Source organism: Mustela putorius, unplaced genomic scaffold (assembly GCF_011764305.1).
Source record: "Mustela putorius furo isolate JIRA1106 unplaced genomic scaffold, ASM1176430v1.1 tig00000224_pilon_pilon_pilon, whole genome shotgun sequence".
NCBI classification, from domain to species: Eukaryota; Metazoa; Chordata; class Mammalia; order Carnivora; family Mustelidae; genus Mustela; species Mustela putorius.
This window is the reverse complement of record NW_025421321.1, coordinates 19,626,614-19,647,904: the sequence shown is the minus strand read 5'-3', so window position 1 is coordinate 19,647,904 and position 21,291 is coordinate 19,626,614.

The window sequence follows — 21,291 nt, the reverse complement described above, 5'->3', positions numbered from 1 at the left end:
TCACAAGACATTAGTGAGTGCAGGAGCAGTCCTAATTAGTATAGTGACCTGGCTCATTTCACAGGCATCTGAGCTCTGCCCTAAGACATCAGTGCATCATCTATAGATCAAACTTGGAGAAACACAGCCCTGCACACCTCACTCTGTTCTGTTTTTTTTTTTTTTTGTTTTGTTTTGTTTTTTGTTGTTTTCTCTCTCTCTCTCTCTTTTTTTTTTTTTTTTTTTGCATTGTAAATGAAGAGCTTTCACTTTCAAGGAGACCTGCAACCTCCCCTTCTGAGAAGCAGCAGAGATCTGCTCTGCTGTACAAGTTCATTTTCAATTAGTATCTTGGATTTACTCATTTGAAAAGCTTATGGGAAGCCATTACGTATTAAAGGATTTTAGACAGGTTAGGTATGATTTATTACATAAGGTGGATTTAGACAGGTTTAAATTTGATTAAATAGCACATCTGTTGGGGTGGTGATGGAAAGATTTATGAAGTAAAATCAAGTCAAAGAGAGAAAAATGAAAAAGCGATGTGTACCCTGAAAGAGGATAAACGGAACCTATGTGATTGGAGATACTTAATCACATCTGTGACTCGGTCTATCTGAATTCCTAGTAGACGCTCAGGTATTTTTGTAACTTTGGCTCATTTCATCCTGGTAGTGATCATCCAGGATAAACTTGCTATTCTCATTTATAGCAGAGGGAACTGAGGTTTTGGAGAAGTCAAAAGACTGACTTCAGGACAAACGGCCAGGCTAAGACAGAGCCATGAATCACACGCAGGTGGTTTTTTTCTTCCTGCCTTTAAAGTGCATACTCTTTCCGTGTTCTGCAATTGATGAGTCCATTTTTCTCAGATTGCTCACACATGGCTGTGTTGTGGGTCTCACCTGAAAGGCTGAAGACATTGCATTATGCCTACGTACAGAGAAACCAGTGGGAGTTCTTGATTAGAGCATAGGTTGTTCCCAGACTGATGAGGGACTTACAGGGTTTTCCGTAAGTGATAATAGCTAATATTATCCAGGTGCCTCTTCCTTTAACTAAGCACACACAGACATACATCTCACCAGCAAATCCTTTTTGTTGATATGTGTTATTTATCCCTTGGCTTGCTCCGGAAAGGATTTCCATTGACTTCTCCAATGAAATCCTATCTGATAAGGGTTTGTTTAATTATCCCTCTTAGAAATAATAATACTTCCATTTGGATACATAACATTTTTGATCTTTACTAGTTACCTGATGGAATAAAAATAAATAAATAACACAATTGACTTGCAAAAACTGTGAGAAAGAAGAAATTGATATTCTTAGTCAGCAAAGCATTCCTAACAATGCCTAGGAAGCTTATCACCTTGTCTGTCCTTAAGATTGGTCTCGCACAATTAACAGTTGTAGTGAATTTTCATTTATCTTAAAGTGCAGGCCCCAGATCAGAAGGACAACTGGACTAATCCAAATTAACAAATCCTTTTATCTCTACTCCCAACATGGTACTCTTTTGTTGGATATGAAAGGAAATTCAAAACCACTTTAAGAGAATTCACCAAATATCCGTATGATATCCAGACAAGATGCTCATGCCTTGTGAAATCAGCTTTGGATATAAGTCAAAAACATGTTTTAAAGAAAATGTATACTGTAATTACCATATTTTCTTCAAGTCTATAGCTTCTAAAAATGAGAGAGAAATAGAGCATTACTATGCTTTGTTTCTCCAATGCCATTGATTCTGGCATGCACTTAAGAGATTATTCAAATTTTTTGGTTGTTTAGGAATTTCACAGAATTATATACTACTCAAGGCAAGTAGGCTATTAACCAAGGATTATAAAGTTGATTTAGTGTTATATGAGGTAATTCCACTTCACTGCAACAATGACCTGCACATTAGGTTGAATCAAGTTACAGTAAATAGCATAGTATAACCTAGCAAAATCATTCCTGTATTATGTTTACATCAATAACAGAACAATTATTTTTCGTATGAACATTTGTAAAATGTTAGCATCATGTGTTGGTGCTATTTTTAACTCTACACAAGGGAAGTGATTACAAAGGATGCATGGTTCCTGTCCTTAAATATAAATTCTTTTGGGGAGAAAAATGTAACAAGGCCGAGAGATCTGTCACCCACAGGCAAAGTCCCGGTAGGCTTGGCATTCTGTTTAAACACTGTTCTGCCCACTACGTATCATGGCTAAAACATTAAAGAAAATCCATGGGATATGAGTTCCAAGGACTTTCTGCTGAGTTTCTATTGGAGGATCTTCATAACCCTTAGATGATGAGTGCCAATTAATGAATTATTCAGTAGGACCCCAGGCTTCAATGGTGAACCCATAGAACATTTCCCTTTACCTATCTATGGGCTTCCTGGATTATGGACTCTATATAATAAAGAAAATCTTACACATTTGTCTTACACATTTGACTGTTACTAGAGCATGGTGAAGAGACTGCACATCGTATGAATGTTTTGTTTTGTTTTGGCCCCCTTAATGGTACCCACTAGCCATGTCAGAGATAAGTATCTGTCAGCAGTTTTATAGTAACCAACTCCTTTCAGGACCTATAACTTTATCTCAGAAAAAAAGTCTCTCTGGGCTAGGATTTGGCATGCAAAAGCTCAGTCTGAAGAGAAAGAGAAAGGGAAGGGGGGAAAAACATATTCAGAAGCTCAAAGTGAATTTTTTATGTGCTAGATAATTCCAGCCACACACTTTACCAAAGCCACCTGAGATAACTTTATGGTCCTAACCTTTATTTTAAATTAGGGAATTCATGAGAGAGAAACTCAATTTTCTGGCAGATATATTTGATACGTAAGAAATAACTCTTGCAAATAACTAGAGTTTAAGAAGTAGAATTTGAACTCCTTTTTTTTAAATCAGTTTTATCATTTTAATAAAAATTCTCACACCTCAGGGTAAACAGTTGGCCAGTTTATAGGTCAATCTGCAATATTTATGTGTTAAATAGTTCAATGCGTGCTTAAGTGTCTAGGTTTTACTCTTTAAGAAGTTTACATTACATCTAGAGTGGCAACATAAATCACAAAATGTAAAGGAAAATACCCCAAAGTCGATAATGTGTTGTAAATGATTTCTTCTCCTAGTTATGGCTTTATTGTTTCCTCTTGAGATTTCATAATTCCATCTTATCTCCCCCGCAGACTTCTCACAAACTACCCTCCTCACTTCCCTGATTCTAGGGCTTCAAATGTTGTCAAGTCTTAGAAAAGAAACATAGGGCCATTTTAAACCAGTAAGCTTATTAAGGCAAGTCCCTGAAAGAATGTCTGGTCCATACAATGTTCTCCATAAACAGTATATATGCATGTTTGTGTTATTATTCTTGCTATCATTTCATTGTTGTATATGAAAAAATCCAACCCAAACAATAACAAAACCCTTGAGTTAGCAAGGTCCAGGTGTAGTGAGAGTGAGTGTTTTGTTGATCAATAATGAAATCAAAATAATTGGAAAGAAGCGCTCTTGTCATTCAGGATTTGTACAGCTTTAATTATGGTATGTCTACCTGAAGACACCGTCTCCTATTTCCTATCCCTCTGCTGGCTGGAGCAAGAGGAACATTAGAAGTTCCTTTCTCAAAGGATAGTCTAGAACTTGCCCCATTATTCTAACCTTCATTCTGAGAACCTCAGAAGGTTCAGAATCCTCACACAGTCACCAAACCCAGCTTTGCTCTCTCTTCATTGTCATGTCCCTTCTCTTTACTGCTTAGCTCTTGGTATCCTCAGTGGCACTGGAGCTCTTCTATAGACCCCCTCATAGCAATCTTACCGAGCTCTTGCCCACATCCTTTCTCACCCTCTATTTCTTGCTCTGTGACTGGGCTTCTTCCTCCAAATACTAGAGAGATACCCAAACATATTTCCACCTATCTCATGTCCCATATTTTCATGAGGCTGATAATTGCTTTTATTCCTTTGTCAAATAGGACCAATGAATATCAGCTCCGGTCTGCATAAGCTAGAGTTTATCATGCCTATTTAGACATTGAAAATGGAATAGTTTTGGGGCACCTGTGTGGCTCAGTGGGTTAAAGCCTCTGCCTTTGGCTCAGGTCATGATCCCAGGGTCCTGGAATTGAGCCCCACATCGGGCTCTCTGCTCCATGGGGAGCTTGCTTTCTCCTCTCTCTGCCTGCCTCTCTGCCTACTTGTGATCTTTGTCTGTCAAATAAATAAATAAAATTAAAAAAAAAAAAGAAAAATGGAATAGTTTTCATTGCTCCTGACATCTGATCCTATACCCAAGTTGGTTATTTTAGCCCAGGTTCCAGCTTCTTCTTCCTTAATAAACTGGAACCAATCTTAGAATTTCATTTACCATTGGGCAGAGACAGATCACTGTTTTGAGGACTCTGAAGCTTATAAATTGTGGGAGGAGACCTCATTTAGAACAAGAATACACAATTTCAACTATAAAATTTAGTTTAGGAGCCCAAACAAGTGAGGGGATTGACCTAAAGCTTAAGCTGCATTAACTTCATGGTAAATATGCCTGTGCCTCTGAAAATTAACAGGACAATTAATGACGCTCATATATTTCTTTCGTGGAATAATGTAGTGAACAACAAAAAAAATCATTTATTCAACCAAAATAATATTTTAAAGTTTTTACTTTAAAATAATTGGACTTAGAGAAAATTTATAAAAATAGTACAGTTAGATCTTATGTATGCTTCACCTAGCTTTCAGAATGTTAAAATCTTACAAATATGATATAATTATAAAAACAAGTTAACATGGGTACAGTACTACTAACTAAACTATCAACTTGGTTATTCAGGTTTTTTGTTTTGTTTTGTTTTTTGTTTTTTGTTTATATTTTAAAGATTTTATTTATTCATTTGACAGACAGAGATCACAAGTAGGCAGAGAGGCAGGCAGAGAAAGGGGGAGGGAAGCAGGTTCCCCGATGAGCAGAGAGCCTGATGTGGGGTTAGATCCCAAGACCCTGAGATCATTAACTGAGCGGAAGGCAGAGGCTTTAACCCACTGAGCCACCCAGGTGCCCCTGATTATTCAGTTTTACCAGCTTCCCCACTAATGTCCTTTCTTCTGTCCCCAGAGCCAATCCAGGATGATACAGTACATTTCATTATGACGTCTTTTTAGTCTCTTCCAACCTATGATAATTTCCAAATCTTTATCTTTTGAAGAGTATTAGGCAATTAGTTTGTAGAACATCTCTTGATTTGTGTTTTTCTGATCTTTTCTAATGATTGGCTCAAAGAGTTGCATTTTTAACAAGAGTATTATATAAATGGTACATCTTTCTTCTCAGTGCATCATATCAAGAGGTACATGATGTTGAATTGTCTTACAGCTGGTGATGTTAATATTCGACCCCTTGGTTAAGACGGTGTCTGCTGAGTTTCTCCATGATGACGTTAGTAATTTTTTTTCCTTCAAAATTATTGAAAATCTGAAAATATCCTGTCTCTCTCTAAACCTTTCCCACTAAATTTAGCACCCATTTGTGGATTATTTTATTACAGCTACTCTGTAGTTATAATGGTAGTTTGTTGTTTTCCTCATTCCTTCTACACTTATTAATTAGAATCGTTCTGCAAGATGGTAATAATACTAAAGACAAGGAACACCATTTGTTAAATGACTTATTACACTATGGATTCATGGATATTTATTTTATGCTGTGAGTTATAATCTAGTATTATCATTATTTATTCCATTACCCAAATTATTCTAGTTTTGGCTATTGGAAACTCTTTCAGTCTGGCCTCTCTGTTAAAAACAATTTTGAAAGAATTATCTTTTTCTCCTTTTCAAACACATTTAAAAAGATACTTAACAATCAGATGTCTTAAACATTATGTTCCCTGCTTCTCAATGTCTACAGACAATGACTTCTCCTACACCTCAACCCTCAAGCCTGTGCAATCCTTCTAGCTTTTCGTGTACTCATGTGCTCCTGTGTACTTAATTCTCCATTGTGAAAGCCTGAGAACTCTCCCTCTGATCGTTTCTGGAAGATGTGAAAAATGGAGGAGGCTTGCTGGCCAAGTGCTTTCTTTAGATACCGGACAAGTAGGAAAGAATGACTAATTTTTGCCCAGCCCATTTGCACATACCAGACCAGTGACTAAGTCCTTAACAAACTTGATTATCTTTATCTCGCACCTTTACCTTATGGCTTATTTTAGAAATGAAGGAACTGAATTTAAGTGACTTGTCCAAAGCAGCACTGATAATACGTGCTCTCCATGATGACATGTTTCACCGTGTTAAACCAATACCACTTTAGCTATGTGAGTTGTAGAGAAAATTATCAGTGGGCTGCAAGATGGGCAGCTTCATGGAAATAAACAGGGAATGATTGTAAAGAGATTTCCCTAGTGTCCCAAGTTTCAGTATCATCAAACTTGTTCTTTCAATAAGAGTTTTTGTGAGGACATACTTTTGGGCATAAAAGCACAAGCTGAATAAGGAGATCTTTAAAGTTAAGAAAACCAATTCTTAAAACTATCTTTACTTGAGGAATGAAATTTCATGTACTTCTAGTTCTAAGCAGAGCTGAAAGTTAGATTTTGGTTCAGATCACTTTTAATGTTCTGTCACAGAAAGAAAGAATCTGAACTTGTGGGCTAGGGATACCTACAGCTTCTTGAAACTGAAAGTAGTGGAAGTTAAGCCCTTGATTTCTGAGACTCTCTCCAAATTTACAAAATGATGGATCACCTCGTAATCCATTTCTTTCAAGAGATATGATTACAATTGTCCTCACCTTAATTACTTTAGATAATCATGATTTATTTGGATATGGTGTTAACATACAGCAATGTATGCTTATTTATCATAATGGTTTTTGAGGCAAGCCTAAACATACATATATATATGTATATATATATATGTATGTTTATATTTTATAGCATAAAATACTCAAATATTCCTTTCAATGCCCATCCTATGTGTATGGCCTGTCAAGAATGGATGGTATTGATGTTTATTTCCATAGGTAATCAGTGTGGGAAGGTTGAAAATGCTTAATTTCCTGAGGGGACTGTCAAAGTTCAGAGAAAATATCACAGAATTGAAGAACAGTGATATGAAATGATGTTGTGTTATGTAAAATTCATAGGAGAAAGGTTTGAGGCACAACACACCACATTATAAGGCATACAAAGATGATGCCTATATGTGTGGGAACTCTGTCAGAGATTCCATAATGGGGGAGGGGGTGGAGAGGTAACCACTGTCCTCCTTAGCTCCCTAGCATTGTTGCTTCTCCATGGAATGATATCACTATATCACTAGAGCCAGATTTGAGAGGAGTGTGATTTAAACTGAATTAAGTCTCTGAGGGATTTATGTAAGAAAAGCATTTAAAATCCACCTGAAGGAACAAGGTAAGGGAGACATTTTGAAATGATTTTGGGGAACTAAAGAGCAAGTAAGATTTTCAGGCAGAGGGAATGACTTAAAAAGTGAAAATCCGGAGTAGAGAGCAGTAAAGTGCAGAAAGTTTGTGGAGGTAGGATATAATGAGATGACCAAATTAGGAATTTGCCTTTTATTCCATGAACAGAGAAAACTCAATTTATTTATTTATTTATTTATTTATTTATTTGAGAGAGAGAGAGGGAGAGGGTTGCCTTTATGTTGTTTGGAATTTCCTTGTGTTATTTCTCATTTTTGGAACATCATAGCTCCAATGAGTTGTGGGTTTCGTTTGTTATTTGCTTAACAGTTTAAGGACATTGTCAAAAGTATACTGTGAAAATGTGAATCTGTTGCTAAGATGGTTTGGAGAGGGAAGATATTACAAGCAGATAGAACAGGTGGGAAGTTAGTCTAGATATGTATAAAGTAATATCTGAAAAGGGAGTTAAAATGGCAAGGTGGATGACAAAAGTATCACTAAGTTAAAATCTGCAGGGATGATCCATTTGTGAATTAGGATTTTTTTTAATTTTAAACTAGTAATTTTTTAAATTAATAAGAAAAAATGAATCAAGACTTAGGACTTTCATGTAGTAGTTTTCACAGATCATTTAAAATGTATATTTAAGAAATGTATTTCTTTATGAGGATACTAAAATTGACTTTTATTTACAACCCATATTGATATTTTTATTCTGAATCTCTGAAATGTGATACTTACTCTCTCTATTATTCATCGACCATTTTAGCATGTAGTTAATACAATGTTTTATCGAGACATTAAATCACTGAACTTAATTTTCATATTTGTTTACCATATATCTATAATTATATTGTAAGGTAATTCAGGGTAACAGAGAAACAACTTTTAGACTTTATTTTCCCTGTGACATCTAGAATATTTGGTTAGAATTTATATGTGCTTATTTTTTAATTGACAGATTGAATCAAAAATTGGAAAAGAAATTTTCATATAATAGTGTAGCAGCTGCAAATACATTGGATATTTTTCTTTGAAATTGTCCCAAATTTTATGAACATTGATGTTGGTAAAAATGCAGCTTTATTTCAAAAGAAATCTTTATTCTTCTCTCTATCTTTTTCTTCCTTTCTTTTTTTGTTGATAGAGATTGCAAACTGCATTAAACTTTTTAATGAAGTATAGTTGACATGTTAGATATAACATATAATGATTTGATATTTGTATGCACTGAAATGATCACCTCAATAAGTCTAATTAACATTCTTCACTACATGAAGTTATAAATTATTTTTTCCTTTGTGAGGGGAGACTTTTAAGATTTATTCTCTAATTCTCTTTTTTTGAAAGAGAATTTATGAAAAAAACTTGAAATATTATATTTCTATTTTTTAATCCAATCATGTGGATCAGGAGTGATGACTCATGGCAGGTCAAATAGAAGGCTAACATTTTGAAACACTACAATCAAGTGAGATTTCTAAGGTTTCTGCAGGAGAATGTCAGCTGACAGGATCAAACTTAACATCAAGAAGCTGGAACAATATAACACCATATGAATGCTAGTAAGTATATTGTTAGTAAGTTTTTTTTTAAAGATTTTATTTACTTTTTTATTTATTTGAGAGAGAACATGAGAGAAAGAGAGAAAGAGTAGGGGGGAAGGTTAGAGGAAGAAGCAGGCTCTCCCCTGAGCAGGGAGCATAATGAGGGACTGGATCCCAGAACCCTGGGATCATGACCTGGGCCAAAGACATGCTTAACCAATTGAGCCACCCAGGCACCCCTGCTAGTAAATTCTACTGATGTATATACCTACATTCTTTAAATACACACACACACACACACACACACACACACACCCCTTCTTATCTCCTTGGCTCTGGATGCAAAATAACATAGTTGTTACATTTCAGGTGGGAGAACTTTATTAAATGACTTGGTTTGAAATAGCTATGTGATAACCCTCCTTGGGTACTTAGTAATGGTCTTGAAATCATTTCTTCGTAAAAGGTACAGTTATATCCCATTCTCAGAAGGAGAAAACAAATGTTATGTCATTGTTCCCTCTTTCTTCAGTAGTATTCATTGAATAGTACCAGCACAAGCATCTGTCCTCAAAATTATTTTGCAGTTAGCCATCATCATTCTGACCTCCAAAACATTGCTAGAAGTGTTCTTGGTTTCTGTTTGCATATTAAACACACTGAGTAAATATTAAGCATAGTATAAACCAAACTATTCCCTTATAGACACCCCCCAAAAGAAACCTGTATTCTAAGGATTTACCATATACAAAAATTATATTGAGGTATTGTTGGATTTACGTATACAAGTTTTTATTCTTTAAGAGCTTCCGGAGTAACGGAGATAAAGCATGTATGTTAATCACTATGAAGTTAGCAGAACATACTAATATGAATAAGTCATAAGGTTAGAAGTGATAATAAATGTTGTAACATTTTAAAGAAGACAAGGATCAACTCTGGTTGGGCTTACCAGACAAGAGTCCTTACCGAAAGTAGGAATCATACCAAAAGTAGGGCATCAAAGTCTGTAGGATAAAGTAAGAGGTTAGAAACTAGAGGCCAAGAAAACAATAAGGCTAAGCCACAAATATGGTCAAATTGAATAGAATTTGGAGTTTTAAAGGAGCTGGGCCTGCTTATGCTGCATTCCAAACACTGGCCAATTTAGGTTTTGGAAGCATTCTTTTTTTTTTTAAGATTTTTTATTTATTCATTTGTCATAGAGAGAGAAGCGAGAGCAAGCACAGGCAGACAGAGTGGCAGGCAGAGGCAGAGGGAGAAGCAGGCTCCCTGTCAAGCAAGGAGCCCGATGTGGGACTCGATCCCAGGATGCTGGGATCATGACCTGAGCTGAAGGCAGCCGCTTAACCAACTGAGCCACCCACGCGCCCCTAGGTTTTGAATCATTACTTTGGACCTCAACTGTACCTGGTCCCACACTCCATAATTAAATTTTGATCTTGATGACCAACCTCATTTCTCATTTCTGATATGCATCCCTGGCTTGTCTCACCAGCTTGATGATCTCTTCAGTGCCCTCCATTTTTTGACTTGGCTCCTGTTTCTGTTTCCACCTTAGAATATTTCAACCTACTTATTACTCCTCCTGCTTATGACCTCCTGCCCTGTGGCAACCTCATAGACATGACGGAATGGCATATGTTATGTTCCAGTGATGCCAAATTGATTTACTTGTTGGAAAGAGAAAAATTTGTGTGGTTACTCATTGACAAAAAGAGATTTTGAAGTTGAAGAAAAATGGGGCTGCCTGAGTGGCTCAGTTGGTTATATAACTGCCTTTAGCTCAGGTCATGATTCTGGAGTTCTGGGATCAAGTCCCACATCAGCTCCCAGCTCCATGGGGAGTCTGCTTCTCCCTCTGACCTTCTTCCCTCTCATTCTCTCTCTCAAATAAATAAATAAATAAATAATACAATCTTAAAAAAAAAAAAGTTGAAGAAAAATGCCAGAGGAAACCAAGTCCTATAGATTACAAACAACCAGTCAAAAAATACTTCAATTTAAAAAATCTTTTTCTATAAATTATACTGTATTTTACTTAATTTTCCTTTAAATTGATTTATTTTAAACTATTAGTATTCATCTTAAACAAAATTATCCATATAATCATTGTTTGAAGCTGTAATTAAAGTTTTTATTCCCACACAACTATTAAAAATTATTTTCTCCACTTACAACTTTAGTAAATACTGTTACAATTAATAAGCAGCTAAACTGTTGAAGTTCTGGTCAGAAAATTTTAGCAGGATTAAACTTATGGTGGTATACAGGATGATTGGAGGTAGGAAAATAGAAGATTAAGGTAAATACGGAATCATGAGTTAATATAGACCTTATTAGAGTTTTCTCTGAGCAAATAAAGCGAAGGAAATAATAGATGTGATAGGAAATTAATAGGTCTTACTGATAACTTGAAGTGGTTGGCAAGTTTAAAGGTTAAAAGGATATTAAATTTTGAGCCTCGGTGCCTGAAAAAATGGTAGTACAATCAGTACAAATGGAGTGTCTGGGGGAAGCACTGGTTTGTGGGAATGGATGATCAGTTTAGTTTGCGAGTTACTTAAATAAGGATCTGCTAGACCACACTAGAGCTCTCAGTTACAGTTGATCTGGTTGTCAAGTTGTTTAGTGATGATGAGAGTTGTAACCATGGGAGTAGCTGAGGTCCCTGAGGGGGTGAGTTTGTTGAAAGAAAATAGCAGATGACCGAAGAAGGAGCCTTGACTGGAGGTCTATATTTATTGCACAGAAGGAAAAACAAAAGGCAACAATGGTGTCAGAGAAGCAATGATCAATCATGGAAGATCAATCAGGAAGAATCAGTATAGGGGGTGGTTGTGCCCACTGAGGAAGAAGATCATCTAAAAATGGAGTAGTGGCTACAAATGAAACACCTTATATTTCGTAAGCATTTGAGAATGTGCAGAATGCTTTTGAACAAATTGGGCTACAAGTGGGAAGGAAAGAAAGAGCTCTGGTCAGAATGTGAAGACTTGATCAAACAAAGAATTTGGGAGAGTTGTAACAAGCAGTTGGCGGTAAAGATATCTGAGAGCAAATGGCCTGATAAACAGGGACGTGGTTTGGACATAGAGGGATGGATGAATGGAACAGGAAAGCTTGACCGCATTGAGGGGAGGACATGGGGTAATGGGAGTGTAATCAGGGTGGGACAATATCTTGGTAGGAATAGGATATAGATTCAGTAACCAGTTTTAGTGTACAAGATTAAGGTTTGGTCAAAGGAACAAGGCTGAATTCCAGTTTTTAAAATTGAGAAATAAGGCCAAGATTATCAGCAGGTTTGACTTAATACTGACACTGACATTTAGGATCCATAATTAGGACCCCCTCTGCCCCAAAGAGATTTTTCCAGAAGTTGGAATGGGATTTAGAAGATGGGTAAGAATCTCATGACTTTACATAAGGAAGAGGATTCTGCAGAAGCTCAGTCTTAGAGTCACTATTTTATTTTATCCTCCTAACAGCTTCAAGGCATATAGTTATTGTCAGATCCAGAAATAGAAACTTCTTTTTAAATTTCTCTTTGCAGTGCCTGTATGAGCATAGTGAGGTCAAGGACAACGAAGGAGACCATTTATTAATGGTGATAATTCATATTGATGATTTCAAGGAGAGCAGATTCATGGGATTCTGAACAGGAAATACCACGGAAGTTCAGAGAGACTGGGAGGGTACCCCAGTGGGTTGAGTAAATATGCCAGTACATCAATGGCTAATCAAAAAGCACTTCCCAAATGTTCTTGAAGCCTATTTGGAAATGTGTTTTGTTTTTATTTTAGTTTTTGGCAGTTCTAGTACTGGAGATTTAAAGCGTCAGATAGCACTGATAGAATCATTACCAGAAGAAACAATTACTAACTATAATAGATCCTCCCCTTCTAGGCACTAGATGAACTTGATTGGCTAATCTGTCATATTTTTCTATGAGAACATAATTGCCCCTTACAATGTTCCATTACTACTGTTAGTGTGTGTTTTATTAATCACATGCCCACGAGATAAACTGCCAAAAGCTAAGCTATGTTTCACTAGACTTTAGTGAATGTTCTTTTTCTTCCAAAAAGTGTTGACCTCCCAACCAGAACCGTGCCCTGGTGTTTTGTCTTCTGTTCACTCTGAGTTAGTGAGACAAAAGGGGAGAAGTAGGTTATCCCTAAGGCTTCTCTAAGCAGGGATAATATATTAGCACATGTTACATATTTGGTCTATTCTCTGTAACAAACTATGTAATGAAAAGGTTCTAATGTCCTCCAAGATTCAACTTGTCCTTGGTGAGCCCAAGCCCATCTGTAGAGCCCAGGTCAAATTCTCTGCTCCTGTAGCACTAGCATCCTTATCCTGACCCTTTGACAGGAAGTGTGACCTCAAATTACTTTTGCTAATGTGGTTTATTTTCTCACCTCTTCTAGTTTCCACCCTTATCATGGGAATGCTGAAAATGTTAGTGGAAAAAGAAACTTGTATACAAATCAGAATCCCCTAACTCCCAAGTTGTTGCTCCTCTAATTACTCACCACCTGAGCTACTTAAAGCATAATAAGGATAGTTGGAACCAATTGTATGTAGAGGCAGGAATATAGGAATGAACTCACGTATGTTTTCCAATATGATTGGGACCAAAGAATACTGAAAGACTATATGATACATATCTGGTCAGTTTGGTCCTTGCAGTTGTATAGGAACTAGATGATTAGCATGACTTAAAATATGGTGAATTTTGACTATGAAAACAAAACGTTTTTGAATTCTTCCTTCCCTAAGTTATTGGTTTTGCCTGGGTATAAGGAGTCAGTCAAAGACACACAGTAACAGGGGATTTTGTACAGTGCCAAAGCCATGCTGAATTTATTTCTTTTAATTGTGTTCCATATTCCCCTTTTATGAGTATACCCATATAAAATGGCACATAATATTTAATGAATATAGGCATATAAGATCTTCTGGATTTAAATTCTAAGTATGCACATGAATGGAGTTCAATAAAATTATTTTATTGGTGCAAAGGAATGCACCCACAGATGCTTTCCTACTTCTTTGCAGTTTAATTTAAAAAAAAAAAAAACACAGAATCTGCTATGGGAACAGAGTAATTAATGTTGCCTGTCTCACTAGCAAAGTCTATTCACCAAATTTACAGCTAAAAACGCAGCTCCAATCAATTCTTACTGTGTCTTAACATCATGTTTTTCATCCCTATCTCATTCTTTTGTTAATTAAATAAGATTTGTTATTTTCTGGCTCACAATTCAAAGAGCTCACAGAACTTCCCTAGTTCAAAATTCAAGGGCTCAGTACTGTTTTTATATTGAAAAAGAATCAATTTAGTTTAGAGGAGATTATGTGCAGAATAACAGTCTAATCAGAGACCTGAGAGCTGGTGAAATATTGTTACATTTCTGTTTCAAGTTATTCCTCTTGTCTTTTTTTTTTTTTTTCCCCACCATTAAACTGTGATCAGAGTAGAGAATGCCTTTTATAAATGGTTTAAATGCCAGGAGATGATCACTAAGAAATGCAAGGGTTGATAAACAGCATTTGTGCAGATGGATTAACTACTGAGTAAAAGTCCATTAATGCTTTTTAATAATACACATTCAATTATAACTCACCTGAGCCAGACCATCCAGTCATCAAATGACAACTGCAGCTCGTATGCTCTCTCCTTTAACAGACAGCACATTTGTCCTCTGCAGCTGCTGTGTTCGAACAATGCCATGCACTCATGTGTCCAAGCTTGTTTTTAAGTACCCTTACTCCTCTTCATTCGCTTAGGGGTCCACGTTACCTAACCTTGTCTGACCCCCAATATCTTTTTCCAAGAACTCTTGTCTGAACTAAAATTGATAATTCCCCTGCTGGAGCCTATGCTCAGTGTTGTGAATCAAGAATCAGTTTTTAAAGAGAATATCTACTAAAGACACAGAAGTAAAATAGAAAAATGTTCCTTGAAACCAGAAGTTGCAATTCATTGAATATTTTGTTGGGGGGGGATCCCCACATTTCCTGTATCATTCACATTTAGCTAAAAGCATTTTCCTAAATGCCTGAAAGATCTTGGGTGAAATAAGTGGAAAAGTCTTTTTGGAAACACTAGCAATATAACACTAGCCATAAAGTGAATTCTACTCTAGCTTGTTGGTTCCCTGGATCAGTTGAGCACAAACCTCAGCGTGGTACATAAACATATAGCCATCTTGCTTCATCTGAGAACAGGTATATTCAGCAAAGAGAACTGGTACATGAGCCTGGTGGTAGCATCAGCCTTGCATAGCTTGGTGAGCTGGGTCAGATTTTCACACTTAAGGGTTGTGTAATGATGAGTTACATTATAGGCATCTCTAAGTGAGATTAGTGAAGAGGAGAAGTTGACAGATGGTGAATTTCTTTATCCGTTTCTTTGAATATTTGCAGGCCTACTACCTGGTCTTATATCCTTCCTTTGTCCTCTTTTTGATGGGGGAAGAACGAAAAGTACCCCTTTCTTTAGCCTAATAATAGTAGGGAAAGGAGACATAATAATGTTGTCATCGTCATCACCATCACCATGGTTGTCGTCGTTGTCGTCTTCCTCCTCCTCCTCTTCTTCTTCTTCTTTCCTTTCCTTTCCTTTTCTTTTCTTCCTTCCTTCCTTCCTGCCTTATTTCCCCCCCTTTCTTTCTTTCTTTCTTTCTTTCTTTCTTTCTTTCTTTCTTTCTTTCTTTCTTTCCTGAGCCTTATAAAGAAGACTATATGTCCCATTCCTATTATTAACCAATACAAACCTAGGTACTTCTTCCTAGCTCATCTTTTCCTCTATTCCTCATTAGTTAGGTCTTTCCTATTTTATTTAATGCCAATACATTTGCTCTTTTCCTTTGCATTATGCTTTTTCTTTGGACTCAAAGTTAGATTGATAGTGAATGAAGTTTGGACTCACATTTGCTTCACGCAATTCGACTGTCTTGCTGCAAGACCCAACCCTTCTTTAAAACTGCTTAGCTGGAGCTAAGATATGCAGCCTTGCTTTAATGTAGAGGTAGGGTAACTACAGCTTTTGGGCCAAAAGTGGACCATAGCCGATTTTCATAAATAAAGATTTTACTGGGATTTTATAGCCTTGCCCTTCCACTTATATATTATCAATGGCTATTTTTTTTTTTTTACATATGTTTATGGCAGAGTTGAGTAGTTGAAGCAGAGACCTACAAAACTTCTTTACAGAAAAGGTGGGCCAACACCTGCTCTGCAGGAGTTAAACAGGGTTTGGACAGGAAGATAGCTGAAATTTTTGTTTGCTTCACCTAGGAAATTGTGTCATGACTCCTCTTATATAGAAGAAGCCATTTCCAGGCCAGAAATGAACTCCATTTTTTTTCTCAAAATAATTATTAGATAATTATTAGCTAGTTCTAGCTCATAATTGTGTTCCCTATGTGTTGTATTTACATGTTTTGTGCTTCTAACTAAATTATGTTTGCTTAATGGCTGAGGAAGTATTCATCGTATTAACAGAGGAACGACGAAGAATTTTCTACTTAACTGGCTTACCACAAATGGAGTGCAAAGGTAATTCTTTTATCAGTAACTTTCACAGAAAAATTCCTCTTTTGCCTTCCTCTTAAAATTTTGCACATCAAACAACCTCATCCTACATTCCCACTTAACAACAGTGGGTTGGGGGTGAGTAGGTATTGGCCCCTACGGGCTGGGCCTGCACCCTGTAGCATGTCCATGTCACATCCTCATTCCACATATCCAAATCCACTTGTTCTGGACCAGGCCACTACTCCTGTGGATATCTAAGCATGGAGCCCTCTCTGCTCTGGTTTTCAGCACTTGCTGAACATGTGCAGCCACACATGCCAGGACTGTTGTTCGAAATGGATATTTTAGGGTACTCCTAGACCTTTTATCTCTTAAACTTTATGAAAACCACATTTGGACCTCTTAGAATTACAAGCTGGATGAGTTTTTTCTAATCACATGAAGGCCCTTAAGAAGAAGATGCTTAACAAAGCCAGAACTCTGAAACATTAAGCTTGGCTATAAAACTCCTTTGCTCTAATGAGCCAAAGAATAAATAGGAACCATTAAAGCCAGACCAGCAAAGACGTGTTTTGTTAGCGGGACAGCATAGTAAGCGGAAAACTCTGAACATGAGTATTTATGGCTGTGATCGTTTTGAAAAGACTAGAAAGAGGAAGAGAGCAGATGAGATGCCTGAGGCTCCCCAAAATAAAGTCTCTTTAGCATTCATCTAACAGATTGTTCAGGGGATTGAGGGTTATGATCCCTGTTCTATGGGGAACAGCTCTGTGGTCTCCAGGAGGGACACTGACCCATTTCACTTGGTGGCCTTTTATAGTTTTTTTTCACTCTACCAGCTCATCCATGTGGTTCTTATTGCCTATCCATTGGCTTTTCTTTAGCAGAATAGTGTGTATGCAGGTGGGGGAGAGGGTGGGAGTGTACTTTTGTGCCTGCCTGCTGAGATAAAGCTTGCAACTGACAGATGAAGGCAAGAGGATCAGAGTCAAGAAGGACTATGGGAGCATCAGGAAAAAGGTGGGGGGGGGCGTGGGAGTGCGAGGGGGAAGAGAGGTGTTTCCGACTTATTCTCAGTGACTAGTCTCCATCTTGTGTAACTAATTGGCAGTATGTCCAAATCTGGCTCTCGCCTCTCCCCCATATCTCTCTCTCTCTCTCTCTCTCTCTCTCTCACTCTCACACACACACACACACACACACACACACTTCTCTTAAAGCAGAACAGAGCTAAATGTCAGCTAGATAAGAAAAAAGAAAACCCATCCCTCAGTGATAAGTAGAAGTTTAATGTTTTCTGCTTGAAATCAGAAAAGAGGAAACAGTGTTCAGGCTTCATATTTTTAATCAACATTTGGTCAGTTTTTCAGGTTAAAGATTTTCTTTTTTTTCATTATGTGATGCTAATACTTCCTTAACCATATCAAGATGTGGATTCTACATCCAATATGGAGGACTCCATTCCATGATTTTCAAGGGGTAGGAATTTGTCTTTTTTTTTTTTTTTTACAAAATAATAATTATCTGCTTCTACTTATATATATACCCCTAGTATCTGTATATAGAACTAAGATTTTCAAGACCTCTTGTATGATTTTATGATTACACTGTGCAACCATGCATGCTTCTTGCTGCATAAGTATCTTAGAATAATAAATGAAATGCTATGTATAATGAAATGTGTGTTATGAAATGTTATGAATAAAATAATTAGATCTAGATAAGACCTACATGAAAAGTTGCTCATATCCATTTCACTTCTGTGTCTGTCCTCAAAGATGTTTCACAAGACCTACAGCACAGAGAAGCAAAATGAAGGAATTGGTATGATTCTAGGGCTCTGACCTTGATTAATCCATTATTTAAAATTGATCCATAGAGGAGAAACTAGCAGGTGACACTGCTGTAAGGAAGAGAACCAAGGGTTTGTGGTATCATGGTAGATAAGCAGAGTTTTAAACTTCTTTGGTGCTGTGAGAATGGATACAAACATAGATTTGGCAAGACGAAGACTGCTGGTGGCCTTAGTGAGAAAAGTGGCAGAACTAGTGGGGGCATATGCACTACTGGAAGAGGCTTAAGAGGAGAAAGACATGCGAGGCAGTAGAAATACCTAAGGTGTTTTGTTCGGAAGGAGAACAACAACACGGAACAGAGATTAAGGGGAAAAAGGAATCAGAAATTTTCTTTTAACATGAGAATCACAGAACCACTTTTTAATACTATAATGAATAAACCATTAGAGAGAAATAAATTAATATAGCAAGTTGAGGGTGATAATTGAATAAGAATTCTTGTGAAGGAAGGCAGGTGGGGTGAAATCCAAGACGAAGGTAAAAAAGTTGACCTTTAATGAAGGACAAGAAAACGGTTGTAATTGGAAGTCAGAAAGAACGGTACAAGGAAGTCGATGGTGATCTGATGACTTCCATTTTTTGCAACGATGTAAGAAGCAAGAGAAAGAGGTGTTGGGAATTTGATACATGTGTGAAATAATGATTTCAGAGAGTGAACACTCCAGGATTGTTGGGTCTATTTGAAATTAGGGATTATGAATACAAAGTTAGACCAGTTAGCCATTTTAGTACCCTGAATGTGGGCTGAAGACACCAACTAGATTGATATAGGCTTGATCCGATTTAGGAATTTATTTTAAGGCCATCTTCTGAAATTCCTCTTTTTATATCATGTTGTTTATTGCCTGAAAATGAAAACTCAGAACCATAATGCCCACAGGGAGGGTGGGAAACAAGAATAAACCCAGATGCAAGTGGGTGTGATTCTGTTTAAACAGGGCCTTGCTTTTGAGTATTGAGATTGCTCTGTTGCTTAGGAAGATCTGGGTTCTAATCGCAGACTTCTATGTGTTTTATGGCCATGTGTGTCCACTCTAGGCCCGCAGGGAAGGGTCTCTTAACAGGAACAGGTATGGTGGTTCCCCAGCCTTACTTTTAGACTTGCATTTGTTAGCTCAGGCTGCCAAAACAAAATACCCTAGACTGGAACAGAAGTTTATTTTCCGATTTTCCTGGAGGCTAGGACAGCCAAGAGCAGGGTCCATCAAGGTTATGGTTTCTGGTGAAAACTGTCTCTCTGGCTTGCAGAGTCCTGTCACAGGGTCCTCATTGCCTTCCTCTCAGTGTACACTAATCCTCCTGGATCAGGGCTCCACCCTTGTGACCTCATTTACACTTAAATACCATCTCTTAATAGGCTTTGTAGGTGAGGGATTCCACACAGGGATTTGGGTGGGACCCACTTTGGTCCAGAGCAAGGCTTTTACAGATTTTTGTAGTAGCAGTGTGGATGAATGCTTTGGTGCTCCAGCACCTTCATCTCTGGGTCCTTCACAGAACTGGGCTCGCAGTGTAAGCTCATCACCCTTAGGTGATCAAGTGAGAAGGGATAGTTCAGTGTGCATAAAAGTGCCTACGTGCCCTGGAGGGTAGTTTGCTCACTTTTCCACCTCATGCAGTGATATCACTGTGTGTGGGTATGTATAGTTAGATTTGATTTGTGGTGGTTTTGTTTGGGTTTTATGCTCATGAGGGATTTGATCTTTAATTTGTTTCTTTTTGGTAGTAAGGTAGTCTGTATTATAGAATGAAATGGGAAGTGTTCCCTGCTCTTCAGCTCTCAGGCAGAGTTTTCTGAATGAAGCCATATCATCTTGTAATTACCTTGAGGATAGAAACCATAAAAGATTTCTAATCTCAAAAAACAAACTGAGGGTTGCTGGAGGGGGGAGGAGTGGGAGGCCAGTAGGGAGAGGGTGGTTGGGTTATGGACACTGGGGACGGTATGTGCTATGGTGAGTGCTGTGAAGTATAAACCTGGCAATTCACAGACCTGTACCCCTGGGGCTTATATAAATAATCTATATATTAATAGATAATATATATCAATATATAATATATAAACATTAATATTAATAAATAATTTATATAATTATATAAATAATGTATTATTATACATTATATGTTAATTAAAAATTTTAAAATTTTAAAAAATTATCTTGAGGAATGTTTAAACCATAAATTCAGTTTCTTTGGTAGATCAAGGGCTATTTAGTTTATCTCTTTTTTCTTGAATGAGCTTTGTGAGTGTGTGCCTTGTAAGGAATTTGTTCATGTCATCTAAATTGTTGAATTAATCGGCATAAAACTATTCATAAAACTTACTTCATATTTTAACAACGTTTTCTAGATTTAATACTTGTATTAAAATTTATTACATATACTTTATATTCTATTTTTATTTTAATATTTAATTTGGTAATATTTAATAGGCTAATATGTTATTAGAATCTACAGTGATTTCCTTCTCTCAGTCTTGATATCGGTAATTGGTGTTTTTTTTCTCTTTTATTCCTTGTCAATATGGTTTTACCAATTAAGTGCTCTTCCTAAAGAATGAAGGTTTGGTTCCATTCATTGTCTCTCTTATTTTTCTGTTTTCTGTTTCATTTATTTCTGCTCTAATTTTAATAATCTTCCTTCTGCTAACTTTGGGTATACTTGACTCTTGTTCTTTTTCTTCAGGAAGGAACTGAGGGCATCATACTTGCCATTCTATCCTTCTGATTTCTCAGGCCAAAGATTTAAATCTTCCTTGGCACTCCTTTTTGTTGTCACACCTCTTATCCAACACACCGTGGAATTCTGTTGTCTACACTTGTGACATGCCCCAGGACTTCTCACCCCTCTCCTGTGCAATAGTCCTGGTCCACTGCACTGGTAGGACTTGCCTGAATTATTGCAATAGTGTCTAATTGTCTCCCTGCT